The sequence below is a fragment of the Ambystoma mexicanum genome, chromosome 2q, assembly GCF_040938575.1.
Source record: "Ambystoma mexicanum isolate Mex_15411 chromosome 2q, UKY_AmexF1_1, whole genome shotgun sequence".
NCBI lineage: Eukaryota > Metazoa > Chordata > Amphibia > Caudata > Ambystomatidae > Ambystoma > Ambystoma mexicanum.
In genome coordinates this window covers 134,963,944-134,978,274 of record NC_090924.1, presented here as the reverse complement: position 1 = coordinate 134,978,274, position 14,331 = coordinate 134,963,944, and positions in this window count along the sequence as shown.

Genomic DNA, 14,331 nt, shown 5'->3' with positions numbered 1-14,331 from the left:
ATCCTAAAGAGGCTCGCAAGGCAGCCTACAATTTGGAATGTGGGGAGGATCAGGCCCCACAAGAGTTTGTGCAAGAATTAAAGCGTGCTTTTGCGCAAACCACCAGAAGGGTGTGCACGGATAGCAGAGAAATTATCAATACGTTTTTCCATGCCTTACCCAAATACATAATGACCCAGCACGTGAGAGATTTTCATGAGAAAAGATCTTTAGACTGGGTCAATGAACGGGCTACCCGGATCTATGAGGTGCAGAAGCCTATCGAAAATAAAAATAACGCGCCAAAAAACCCCAAAACCAACAGCACCCCTGCTGCTGCCAAGGTGGCAGAGGTAAAGGTTGCCCCCGTTTTAGATTTGGAGATGGGGGGGCCTAAAAACCTGCCTGCACCAAATAATTCACAGCCCAGAAGGCCCTCGGGCCAGTCACCGACAGGGAGTCGAGGAGGTAGTCCCACAAATGGGGTCCCCCGCTCCCCTGACTATGTAAGTCCCTGCTACAAGGGAAACTGACCAATCCTGGGTTATGTGTGGACTCCTCCAGCCCAAGGGGGGGGATCCAGCCAAGCACCTAAACCAGGGAACTTCCCTCCCAGCTTCCCACCGGAGGGCAGAAATTCTCCAAATCCTGGGCAGAACTTTTTCCCCAGGTATCCACCCAATTTCCAGCCACAAATTCATCCATCCTTCTTTCCCCAATTCCCTGAGCCCAGACAACCTAATCCGGGAGAGGGGAGGCCAAGGGTGGAGGGGTACCCAAATCTTCCCAATCCGGGGTATTACCAGAGAAGGGATAGCTACCCTTCCCGGGATCATCCCAGGGGAGAAAATAGAGCCCCGTATTAGCCTGAGCGGGTTTCACAACTTGAGCGCCAGGTCCAAAATATGGCACGAGATCTGGGTCACATACTGAGGGCTCAACACATCCCTCAGATGAGTGTGCCACCGCAGAATGCCCCAAACTCTGGAGCTGAAGCTCCGGAACAATGACGGGGGCAGCACCCCGATAACCCACCGGTTCCCAGGGAGGAGGCAGAAGGGTAAGGGGGGCGTAAAGCCTTGGAGGAAGCTTCCTTCCCAACCTGTAAACAGCCCCTGGAAAACCAGGAAACGGAAACTAAATCTCCTACCCCTGAAAGTCTGCCACCCAAGGAGCAGAGAGGAGGTAGGAGAAACAAAGGACCTAAACAGACCCACTTTGTGGAGGAGGTACAGGTCTTCCAATTTGAGGGAGAGGGGTCCTCAGAAGATCCTGGGAAAAGGATCTTCTCCTTCAGAGATGGGGGAACTCCTCCCAAGGAAAAATGGGTCCCAAGGGACGCCAATTCAGACGGGGGAGATGTGGAGACTGAGCTACCGCCGCCCATCATCTCATCCCAGAACCCACAATACCGAAATCCCCTGGTTCAAACCCATCCTGGTGACTGCCTCCAAAAAGTGGGGGGTGGCCCAATACCGGAACCAGGGGAACCCACAATGGCTCTGATCTCCAGTTGCCAACTTTTGCTTTCAGATTCCCAAGACTCTCCACAGAATTCTGCCCAAATCTCTTCTCTCGCCATGTCCAAAACCAAAAAGTTAGCCCACCAGTTGTCCAAAAATGTGCTTTATCTGTGCCCCCTTGAGGAGAAGGAGGGAAGATATTATGCCCCGGTACAAGTACAGGGGCAGGGTACAATTTTGGCACTGGTGGACACTGGATCCCAAGCTACCCTTCTGTCCAAAAGGGCCTTTGATGAACTAAATGCAGGAAGGGGAGATAAGTACCGTATTCCTCTCACCTCTCTTCCTGGACAACTGCAGAACTTTGACGGGAAGGAAATTCCTGTCGAGGGGACTGCAAATTTGGACATCAAAATTGGGCGACACAAGGTGAAACACCCGGTCATAGTAGTGACTACAGAGGGCACCCCTTGTTTACTAGGGAATGAACTCCTGAGAAGGGTGTCACCCCTAATAGATTGCGTAAACAAGGTCCTCTGGACCCAGACTAGCCAACCAATAAAATTAAAACAGAGTGTCAACCATGTTAGTTTAAACGGCACCTGCCACATGGTTGAACAAAAATCTGACCAACTAGAATTTCACTTCCAGAACAACCAAATTCCAGACGTGACAGTGATAGCAGTAGGACAACAGACTGGTGAGGGGTCCTCTCTATTTCTGAAAATCAACCTTCCTTCCAGTTTAAGGTGGTATTCCACATTGGAAGGAAACACTCTGAAATTCTTTACTAATCCACAATCAGAAACTCCCACTCCTATAGTCCAGGAAGATGTGAAATCAGCTCAGAGCCTGGCTGATATTCAGCAAATTGGAGAGCAGTTGTTCATCCCTGTTCAGTTAAATGATGGGAAGGACTCTGTTCTCGCTCGAGTGTGTGTGAACAACGGTAAGAGCTTCATCAGCGAAGCCATGTTCCACCAACTCCCAAAAGATCCAGCCATTCCCACATTCAAACTGATAGACAAATGGGAAATGGACCTGGAAGCACCCAATTCCAAACATCTCCTGCCAAGCAGGTGTATGCTCATAATCTCCATTGGCAACAAGAGCATAGTCCATAATTGTTGGGTCGTGCGAGACGTCACTGCCACCTTTTACTTAGGCAGTGACATTCTCAATCGCTTTGCCATTAGTTTGGTCCTAATAAACTTCAAAGCTTGGTCCCAATTAGCGGATAATCCCATTGGCTTTGATGATTCAGAAAAAGCATTTAGGTCAGCTCAATTGCTACCTTATGCAGTTGAAATTCAGATTAAAGAGGAAGTCACCATCCCAGAAACGACCCGACAATTCTCCCTGGGAGTGAAAGTTAAAAGAGGACAAAAATTGAAAAACCCTGATGCTTATATCCATCTAAATGCTTCTTTCCAACAGCAAGGGTTAGGGGCAAACCCAACACCATTAGTCAACATAGAACATGACACCATTCCAATAGAGGTGGATAACAGTGACTTAAAGAGTATTACTCTAGCCGCAGGCACCTTTATTGGAATGGCGATTGATGACCGACATTTCTCCATTGATTTAGGAAATTAACTGTTAGGACCAATCCCCAAGGACTGTTTTGACAGTGACAGTGAGGACAATACAACACCAGACAGGATTTTCACCCGGCATGGGGGGAACTTCCGGGTGTACACTTCTTGCCCTTATGGTAAGGAAGATGTGACTTGTGACTTCAGGAGGGATGAGGTGATTTTCCAGGTCCATGAGGGCTGCCTTTCCCACCTGAAGCCTCCAGTCCAAATCAGCACTCTTACCAGGGACTTCTCCACCCTCCCAGCTGGAGGAGGCCGCTGAGAGCCAAACCAGAAGTATTTCCAGGCTTCAGGCAGATGGTGGAAGAGAGAGTCAACCTAGCTGATGCCTGTGTGACTCTGGAACAGAAGCAAAAGTTGAAACAAGTTTTCTTGGATTTCCAAGATATCTTTGTGGTAGACTCATATGACTGTGGTCGCACCGACATCCACACCACAACAATTCCCACGGACCCTGGAAGGACTCCAGTGTTTGTGAAGCAATATCGCTTGCCTCTCGCATCTATGGAATCCCTTACTGAAATAATTAAGCACCTTGAGTCCCGGGGAATAATCCGTCTAGTCCACAGCACTTTCAATAATCCGGTGCTGGGAATATTGATGCCAAGCGGCCAGTGGAGACTCTGCGCCGACCTTAGGGAGCTCAACAAACGGGTCCATACTTCCCGATGGCCCCTGCCCTACATTGACCAAGGGCTGGCCCAGATTCAGGGGTCACAGGTATTCACCGCAATAGACCTGACCAATGGATACTGGACCGTGCCTGTCAGTAGGGAGGACCAATACAAACTGGCTCTTACCTTTGGGGCCAGCAGTACACATGGACCCGGACTCCCTTCGGATAACTCAACTCCGGCAATGAATTCAACATTTTCCTAGATAAGGCCATGCCCGACCTGGGTGCGAGGGGTAACCTGGCTTATGTAGATGATGTCCTCATCAAAAGTTCATCTGTGGAGGAACACATAGCGGAGATCCGTTATGTTCTGACACAGTTGAGGGCCGCCGGAGCAAAACTTTCCTTTCAGAAAGCACAGTGGTGTAGAACCCGTGTTAATTTCTTGGGGCATGAGATTACTCATCAGGGTCTCTGTCCCCAGGAAAAGAAAGTGGAAGCACTTCAGAAACTGAAAGACCCCACAACTCTGCGGGAACTAAGGAGCCTCCTTGGACTGACTAATTACAGCAGAAAGTTCATTGAAGGCTACGCAGAGATCACTAGACCTGATTCATCTCTTGAGGGGGGGTCAAGTGGGAATGGGGTCCAGAACAATCCGAGGCAGTAAGACAACCCAAGAGAAGCCTCTCACAAGCGCCTTGCCTAGCTTACCCTGTCAGAAAGAAGGAGTTCTTCCTGGAGACGGGGTTCTCTAATACGTGCTTCATGGCAGTATTATACCAAAAGCATGACAAGGTCAATAAAGTAATCTCCTATGCGAGCAAAACTTTATCCTCTGTGGAGGAAAAATTCAACGATTGTGAGAAGGCACTCCTGGCAACGGTGTGGGCATTGAAGAATTACCGCCCCTTTATCCAGGGGGAACACATCATAGTGGAGAACCCACACCAGACTCTGCAATATCTCCAAAGTGACAGAATCCGGGCCGGAAATGTGAGTAATTCCCGAATTACTTCCTGGATTCTGTCAATGCAAGGCTTTCCTGTAGAGGTCAGATATGGCCAAAACAAGAAGAGTCCCCTCGCGCAAGTTCTGGCTGACTTAAATGATTGTGCCAGAGAAAACTGTCACGAGGACGAAAGTCTAAAAATCAAGGACAACATGGAGGCATACCTTAATTCCCCACACAAAGTCTTTGAAGAAGACAAGTGTGAGGGAATGCCAACTGTCTATGTGGATGGATGCACGTACCATGTTGACGACAACGGGGAGAAAGAACTGGTGGCCGGCGAGGGATATGCATGGGTGAATGAGTCACCAGAACCCTCCGCTGGATACAAAATTGGTCCCCGAAGTAGTCAGGTGGCAGAATTGATGGCTGTGCATCAGGCCATCCTCACTGCTGTCCGACATCAACTCCACAAACTGGTCATAATCACAGATTCGGATTATGTACGGAACGGGTTCGTGGAGCACCTGGTTAATTGGAAAACCAGGGGCATGTTATGTGCTAATAACAAACCCTTGACACATGGGAAGTTAATCCAAAACATTGATGATCTGGTCACATCGAATGGGATGACCATCTACTGGAAAAAGTTCAAGGGTCATTCCAAAGTAGAGGGACCAGACAAAAATGGAAATGACTTAGCTGATCAGCTGGCCAAAACCGGGGCCATCCAAGGGGATCTAATAGAAATAGAGTCCCTGTTGGGGGAAATCCAGGTCACTGCTATCACTAGGTCCCAGACAAATGCTCACAATGATCTTTCAACTACACAATGGAGTAAGGAGACCCCTGATACTGATTTAATTACAAATCAGAAGGGGTATCCAATTATTGGTAAGTTTTACCAACATCTTGAGGACCCTGAGAACTTTCCCCTGACGGATACCGATTACATTGGGAAAGAGGACCTAAGAGTGTTGATGAAATGTCCAAAAATGTTCTGAATCCAAGACGGTTTGATGGTAAGGAAATCCAAAGCTGGCCACGATCAGTGACTGGTTCCTACCTCATTCCGAAGCCTGATGTTAAGTCACACCCATGATGCGGCCACCGCTGGTCATAGGGGGTTTCACACAACACTGGAAATCTTAAGAGTGGTTGCATACTGCCCACACATGGGGAAGGACCTCGACCAATACTTGAAGGGGTGTCTTGTGTGTGCACAATTTCAGCCATCATCCCTCACACACCGTGCACCTCTCCAAAAGAGGGGGATGACACTGCCATGGTCAGATTTGCGAATCGACTTTGTAGGCCCTATAATCCGCTCGCCTAGAAGAAACAAGTACATGTAGACCGTTACATGCTTGTTTACCAAGTGGGTGGAATGTCTCCCGGCCCCAAACTGCAAGGCAGAAACAGCAGCTGCCCTGATGATTAACCACATCTTTTCCCGTTTTGGTCTCCCTTAAAGGATAGAGTCAGACAGGGGTAGCCACTTCACCAGTGAAGTAATGACAAAGATGTGGGAGATACTGGGGGTTAAAAGGAAGCTACACATTGCTTACAGGCCAGCTTCTTCTGGAGCAGTAGAGAGATACAACCGAACCATTGTGAGCATATTAAAAAAGTTTGTGGCAGATTCTGGGCCAAGTTGGGATATCCGATTACCTCTGGTCCTAAAGGCCATCAGATCTACCCCTTCATCTGCAACTAAAATGTCCCCATTTGAGTTGATGACGGGACGCAAGATGGTGCTTCCCCAGCATTTGCTCTACAGGACTCAAGAGCAGACACTGATAAATGCATCCACAACTCATGAGTATGTGGAGAATTTAAGGAAACACCTTCAGCATGCTTTTGCCTATGCTCAGCGGAATCTAGAAAGATCAGCTGAGAGTATGAAAACCCACTATGATTTGAAAACTACCCGAAAGGAATATAAGGTCGGTGATCGGGTCTATCTATACAATTTCCAAAGGAACCAGGGCAAACAGCGAAAATTCTTGCCTACATGGAAGGGACCGTTTGAAATTATAGACAAGATCTCCCCTGTTGCCTATAAAATCTGCATCCCCAAAGGCAGTCTGGCGGAAGGGGAAGACAAGTGGGTACATATAAATCAGCTAAAGTGTTGCCATCCCAGGCACACTCTACAACAACTGGAGGAATCCACTGGAATCCCAGAGGGGGCCGCTCCAGAGTAATTCAGTTCCAACCCTAAAATATTCCACATATAGCATATAAAATTCTGTGATCCTTGTATATATATATGTTCTTGTCTCCTAATTTAAAAAAGAAAATGTATATGTTCATATCTACTGATTCATAAAATGTATATGTTCGCCACACCATTAATAGTGGGGAAGAAATGTCTATGAATAGGTATTGCCGCTTTGCTTTATCATCCTAGGAGAGATGAAACCATGGAGACTGACCAAGGAGGACGACCGGGGACCGGGAGCAGAGACCCGAAGGGCCCAGGGTACCGCCCAATCCTCCCATCAGGACCAGCAAGGAGAACTGATTGATTGACTGGAGGGAGGAAAAGATGCTGAACTGTGCCATCAATGGAATTGGAAGAAGAGGAGGCGAACATCCCAGATCTTGCGAGTTCCATCAGCGAAAGGACAGAATGGCCATCGCAAGAGGGGGGGCTTGTGGGATGTTTTACCCATGCATACAAGCCCTACCATAAAACTGTGCAGTACTGGCATGGAAAACATCATGATGGCCAGAACTCCCCAGAGAGTGCACAGGGAAAACATGAAGAATAGGCTGCCACCCATTTTTGCCTATGTTGTGAGCACAGGAGGGCACTGCCTAAAACCACCATTGGGCTACACACACAGTAGCCTGAAACCATTGGGAATGGCAATACTGATTGCCAAAAAAGCAACTCAGAACTGTGGGGAATTCATTTTCTTAATCCCAAAAATGGTTGCATTACCAGTACTCACCACTATCAGAAAGCCGGCGTTTTAAAACCACCAGACTTTTGTGTAAAACTGAACAAATGAAACAAAACCAGACCAAGGAAAGACTTGTTAAGAGGTGGATACAATGTAAACTATATTCTGAAATGACTTGAAGGAAGTAATTATTTAATGTATAGGTAAAAATTGTCAGTTTGATTTGAATGTAGAAAACTGGGAACAAAAAGTGACATTTAGCTGAAACCTGCCTTAATGAAACTGAATTCTGCCTGACAACTACCCCCGACAGGAGTTGAAACTGGATGCTCAGCCACTCTGCCCCTGGCCAAAAGGAGTTAACACCTCTCTGATTAGATTTGGGGTGGTGCAGCTGGTTCTACAGGGAGTTGAACAAAGGCCTGTCCTGCTGTCCTGGACTCAGGCAAATGTTAAATTGGGGGCGTCGTAAAATAGCTTCCTCTTGGGAGAAACTGGGGGGCAGCTGGGCCTCTGTGAACAAGCTGGCTTGGGGGAAGTGGATTAACCAGTTATTCCACCCTGTGATGGTGGAAGCCACACCCCGTTTGGACCAGGGCATACTTTTAAAAAGATAGATAACTCATAGTGCAGACTTGTCAGAATTATATAAGTAATATCATTATTTTTGTGATTTTTCTGTGAACATTTTGAAAGGCGTTAGGACCCTGTGGTGTATTCTGGGGGGTTGCTAGCGGAAAATAGGGTCTCACTCCAAATGTATGCATGTTAAAAATCTGACACTTTATCATCTGTAACCCATATCCCTGGTGCACATTTGTGTAAAATCTGGAAAGATTTAGAGGTCGTTATCTGGATGAAAAGGGGAGAATTCTGCCATCAGTGGACACAACATCGTACAAAGACAGGGATCGGATGGTTTGGTGCTACAGAAAATATGTTAACTGGACCTATAATATTAGAAAAATGCTACATAGATAAATATGTATTTGGGTCAGAAATAGATTTGTGTGCAATCTGACAAGGGGAGGTCCCTCTGACCATAAAACCTACAACATCACTCTGACTCACATTTCCTTCCCCTAATCAAGGGAGAGAGGAGGAATTGGCCAATGATAAGTGAGAGGGGCAGGTTTAGTTATGACCAATGCACACACCCATTTTCAAAACACATAAAAAGAGACTGCTGGGACAGGTAGAGACATTCAATTCCATTTGCTGCGGAGCATGCTGACCGACGACTTCACATCCAGAGATCCAGACTTCAAATCCATCAATCTCCAGAACCTGTAGCAGAAATTAACTCCAGAATTTGTAGCAGAGAGGCCTGAATCCACCAGCTGAATACTCTTCAGCAGGCCTCAAAACTAACCAAACTATTCAACAGCCGGGCGAGCTGTCTGACGTTTTGGCGAGTATTTTTGCAAGAACCTGTAGCAGTACCCAGAAAGCAGTGTTACATCCAGAATCCAGAGAGGCTAGACCAGCACAGCTGACCCAGATCGCTAGAGGGAATTAAAATCAGTTGGCACATTTTCCCATCCATTGCCATCACATTTAAAAAGCATTTTGGGCCTGTGTTTCAAACTCCTACCTGTTTCCTCTAAGCTTGCTGGGGGGGGGAACTGAATTTCGTATTGTATTTGATTGCATTCCTGAGAACTGTGTGCTCCTCTTTCCATCTCCTTCCATTTCTTACATTGCATAGGGGAGGGGGGTGAATTGCCAGAGAAAAAGTGATTATCTTATCTTTTGCTAAAATCATATCAAGTATTTCTGTAGTGCATTTTATTCCTCATTGCTTTTCCCTTGAAATCATAAAAGTATTTTTGCTACTTTATCCATCCTATACCAACTCCTCATTGATTGTAAAGAAGTGTGCTAGTGCCAGATTACCCATTGTTGATCAACATCATATGTCTAAGTGTACTATCAGATATTAATTTATTATAAAGTGTGATATATATATTGTTTAAATTCTCAAATAAACCTTTTAATTTGCAAAACAAACCTACTTCTTGGCTCAGTGGGGTCAGGGGGATTTTAAGAGGGGGGTGTTATACAAGGGTGGTCATACAGAGTACTGAACTAGACATAAAAATACATTAATAAGGGTTTTCCTCAGCATCCCAGACTAGGCATTGACTTGGCTGTAGTGTTGATTGAATATCGCTTACAGTCCTCTTGCAACAACATTGTTCAAAATTGTCAGTGTTCATTCAGCCTGATTGTTTCAATCCTCCCATTTTTACAATGCATTTTTCTGCCCTAATGCCACATGCTTCTGTCATAGATTACAACCCACAATGGCCCACATTTATTACCTTGTTATGGGAATGATTTCACCATTCAGGCTGATTGAGTAATGGCCTGCTCACATTAATGTTTGGCCCTGTATGAATGTGGGACATGACTGGTGTCTCCTGTCATGTTGAAGTGACCAACCATTGATGTATCCATCTGCCTGCCATCACTCGATAATTGAACACTGGATGTGTTGCAGTGTGTGGCACATGCGTATTTTGTCACACTATTTTGCATTTTTCATCTCATCATGGTCATCTCACATGGATGGGTGACAGTACTCATTCACTAACATATGGCTGTAGTTGTCAAATGTACCATGGCTATGCTACTTGCCATCTGTGTGCTGGCATGTGTCATATATGTGTATTGGACATGCCACTCACAGGCTAATGTGTGATGCCAGTGCTATCCAGCATGCAGCAAATGTGTTGCTTTTCCATCTTGGAGTCCTCAGTGTCTGCTTTTTGCCTCCCCTTCCAACTCATTGACAGTGCATGCATGCCAGGGTCATAGTCATGTGGGACATGTGTAATTCATGTACCGGATCTCTGGCTTGTCAGGCCTATGTGTGTGCTATGGTGCTCATGCCTCTTTCCATTTGTGTTCTTTCATGTTTTTGCAGGTGATGAGGCACTTGATGAAGTTGAGGTGGAGGAGATGGTGCAGACCTAGGGTGAATCTTAGCCACAACCGGGTACCAGTGGAGGACGTGGGGTGGTGGTGGGTGAAAACCCAATTCTCCTGAAGACCATACTGTCCACGGGTATCTCTGGGTATACCGCCGCAGACCTCTATGATCCAGGTGCTGAATCGGACAGTGAGACATATGTGCCGTCGCAAGTGAGTGTTTCTGGCAGGGATGCTGTTCTGTCCAACCCACCTGCACCAGGGGTATAACCCTCTATGGGGATGTTAGTGTGGGTAACTCCGCCTTTGGCGGTTACGGATGCAGGGTCACACTACACAACATTTGCTCCTGTTCCTGGGCCAGCAGATCAAAGGGGGAATGCAGTCCTACAGCCTCAGGCAGTGCCAGCATAGCAAGGTGCAGATCGCCTTGCCCCAAACAGGTGTGGCGCCCCCCGACGCAGTGGCCGTGTGCCACCAGGCAATACTGTGTGGGAAAACTCCATGTACGGTATAGCAGCACAACAGGGAGCATCGTGTGAAATGATGGCTCAGTCAATGGATAGGGTGGCCACTTCCATTCTCCCCCCTGAAAGGCAGATGGAGCTCCAGCAGCAGGCAACAGACTCCATTTGCCACTCACACAGGGAGGACATGTTGGCGTCCAACAGAGACCAACGGGCGGCACTGGAGACTCTGCACAAAGCCATATCTGTAGAGTCACAGGCCCACAGGGAAGCCCTGAGGTTAGAACACGGGTTCCTCGTGGATACTCTGGGTGAACTTGAGGCTTAACGAAATTTTAGGTCAGAACAGCAGCTGGAGCAGCTGATATGTTCACTCTCAGCAGAGCTCCAGGCAACCCGTACGGAGATCCGGGCATCACGCGAGGCCATGCAGGTAGAAATGCGGACTACCCGTGAGGTTCTGCATGGGGATCTCCGTACCATCATCCTGCAGAACGAAACCTTCCACACCTGCATGCTTGCTGCCATGGAGGACCATACCAGGGCTTTGTGTGGGCTGCCTCCCACATCACGCCACCTCCTGATGTAGCAGCAGAGAGTGAAGAGAGCGACAGCAGTCCTCCCACTCTAGCGTCGCTGTGCAGGCCATGAGCCCATGGAGGTCTTTTTTTTTCTTCTCAACATCCACGCATGTGGGTGTTGGGGTACACCCTGTCCTCGAACCTCCTGGGTGGCTCCCCCCCCCGGTCCACACATGGCCATTTTTTATTTTTTATTTTTGTTTTTACAGTGTGTTGCTTTGTGTGGCTTCCGTGGGCATCCACTGTGTATTCCAGCTGGGCACATGCAGGCTTGTCCTGTCTTTGGGTTAGATTCTTGGGTTCCTGACACAAACACACCCCTCCTGCTTCCCCTTTCCATGGGCTTGCAAAGGGTGTGACCAAATGAAAGTAACTTACACAGTGACATTGGGCTCCCATGAGCTGTGTGGGCAGTCTGTAGTCAAAACTGTGTGTACATCCCTAGTGGGGATTGTTGTTGGATTGAACACTGCATGGTGTATTGATATGTGCTTGTGCATCCATGTTTTCTACTTATTCACATGTACCTTCTTCATGTCTTCACAAGGCCGTCTCCTTTGCAGATGCAATTCATGTTGTGGGCAGTAGACTGACACTTTTGCCTGACAGCAACACTCTGCAGTTGGAAGGGGTGGATATGCTGGCTTAGTCAGGTTGTGAGACTTGCACTACTTTGATTTTGGACTGTCATATATTGCCACTGTTTCATCCTGTGTTGCTGTTTTGTGTTGCTGGTATTTGTTCATGTGTGCTGTTTCTCATTGATTACTGGGAGCATATTGTCTGTGGCCCGTTTACATTTGGGACAATGCACTTTCTGACACTTGTGTCATGTGTTGTGCATTCATTTGGTTACTTCCAAATTGCATGACATGCCATAGGCTGTTGGGTAGCAGAGATGGGGAGGGGTTGGGTGTCATTGCACTATTTTCATGTGGTATTTTGCAAGGGGGTAGTCATTCATGCTGCCTGAATGTGTGTGTTTTTCTGACAAAGCATTGGTTGTCTTTAAGTAGGTAGGGATGCACACAATCTAACACTTCCAGGTGACCTATCTCAGGCTGGTATGGTTGTGACAGTTGACTGTCCCTTATGTCATCATCATTGATTGTCAGCTGGTATGTGCCAGGGCTGTGTGCACTCCACAGGGGTAGGATTTTAGGTGAAGTAATTAGCCACCAGCTGGGTACGGGCTGCCTCACCACATGCCCCTTCACCTCTCATGCGCAGCGGCCGTGCATGTGGTTGGGGATGTGGGGGCACCACCATGTCCACCCGCAGACCCCGGCGGGTTGCAACGTTGTGCAGGACACCTGCTGCCACTATGATCCTGCACCCTACTGGGGGCGCATATAGCAGCTGCCCACCAGAACGGTCAAGGGAGCGAAAGCGTGACTTGAGCACTCCAAATGTGTGCTCCACTATGCCCCAGATTGCAATATGGGCTGTGTTGTATCTTACTTCAGGTGGTGAGGTGGGGTTCCGAATTGGCGTCACCATGTGGGTGCTCAGAGGGTAGGCACTGTTCCCTGGGGAGGTGATGATGATGGGTATCATTAGTGGGGTTGTCACATTACTCATTATCTGACATGCATGCATGTTCAGAGGCATTTATACTCACCAATCAGCCATGTATCTCCATGCCTCCCAGCTTCTAGGTCCTAGTTTAGGGGTGACATTCTGAAAATAAAACTAACATGGGTGGACCCTGGATAGTTGGCATATACTGAGGTGATGATTCCCTTGGCATTACATACTACCTGCACGTTGATGGAATGCCAGTGCTTGCGGTTTCAATAGATGTGCTCAGTTGCCCTGGGAGGATGTAGAGCCACATGGGTGCAATCAATGGCACCTAGCACTTTGGGGAAGTGTGCCACCCCGTAAAAGTCCTGGACAGCAGCCTGCCTTTCTGCAGGTGTTCTGGGCATGTATATGTGCCTGCGGACTGAGGGGCGTGCAGTCATGATGGCCAACACCTGGTGTAGGCAGCGAGACTCCGTGGCCTGTGACACCCCCCCACTATGGCACTTGTCCGCTGAAATGAACCAGTAGCCAAGAAGTGCAGTACATTGAGCACCTTTTGCAAGGGGCTCAGTGTTTGGGAGCACAGAGTTGGTGATGTGAGGTCATCCTCCCACTCACTCACCAGGTCGAGTATTATGTGTGGTAAAAACCTGTATCTCCCATACACCTGGTCATCAGGCATCCCAAAAAGGCTGGTCCTGGGTGAAAAAATGCAGGGCCTGGCTATCCTCCTCCTCCTGCGGTGTCCCACGACCACTGCTGCGAGCAACGGTATGCTCATCGTAGCGTCTGAGCTTGTTTGTTGTTTGTGCACACTTTTATGCTGTGCAGGATGCGTACGCCTGCTTCCTGCTGGCGTACGTGTTTCTGGATTAGCGCGTCTTTTTTGGTGCACGCCTTTCCCCTGTTCGATTTCATGAATACGTGTTGTAGGCGCGCTTGTAGGCGTTGCTTGCATTTACCTCCTGTACTTCCCCCGTAACGCCCACATTTTCACGTGTTGTTCCCCATTCTGCATGTTACACCCCGTGTTCTGCCCACTTTTGTTGTGTGCGCTGCGCTGTGTGTGCTTTCGCTGTGCGCATAGTGCACGCCGTTTGATGACGTGCGCGCTCGTGTGAGCCACCCACGATTTTAGCGCACATCCGAGGATTTACACGCGCACTGACTTCCATGAATCGATGTGCGCAGCTTTGGCATGCTTGCGCTGTGATTTTCACGCTTGCGCTGCGATTTTCACCCTTGCGCTGCCTGCGCACATTAATTCCATGAATCGGCCTGTCAGAGTTTAAATCAGCT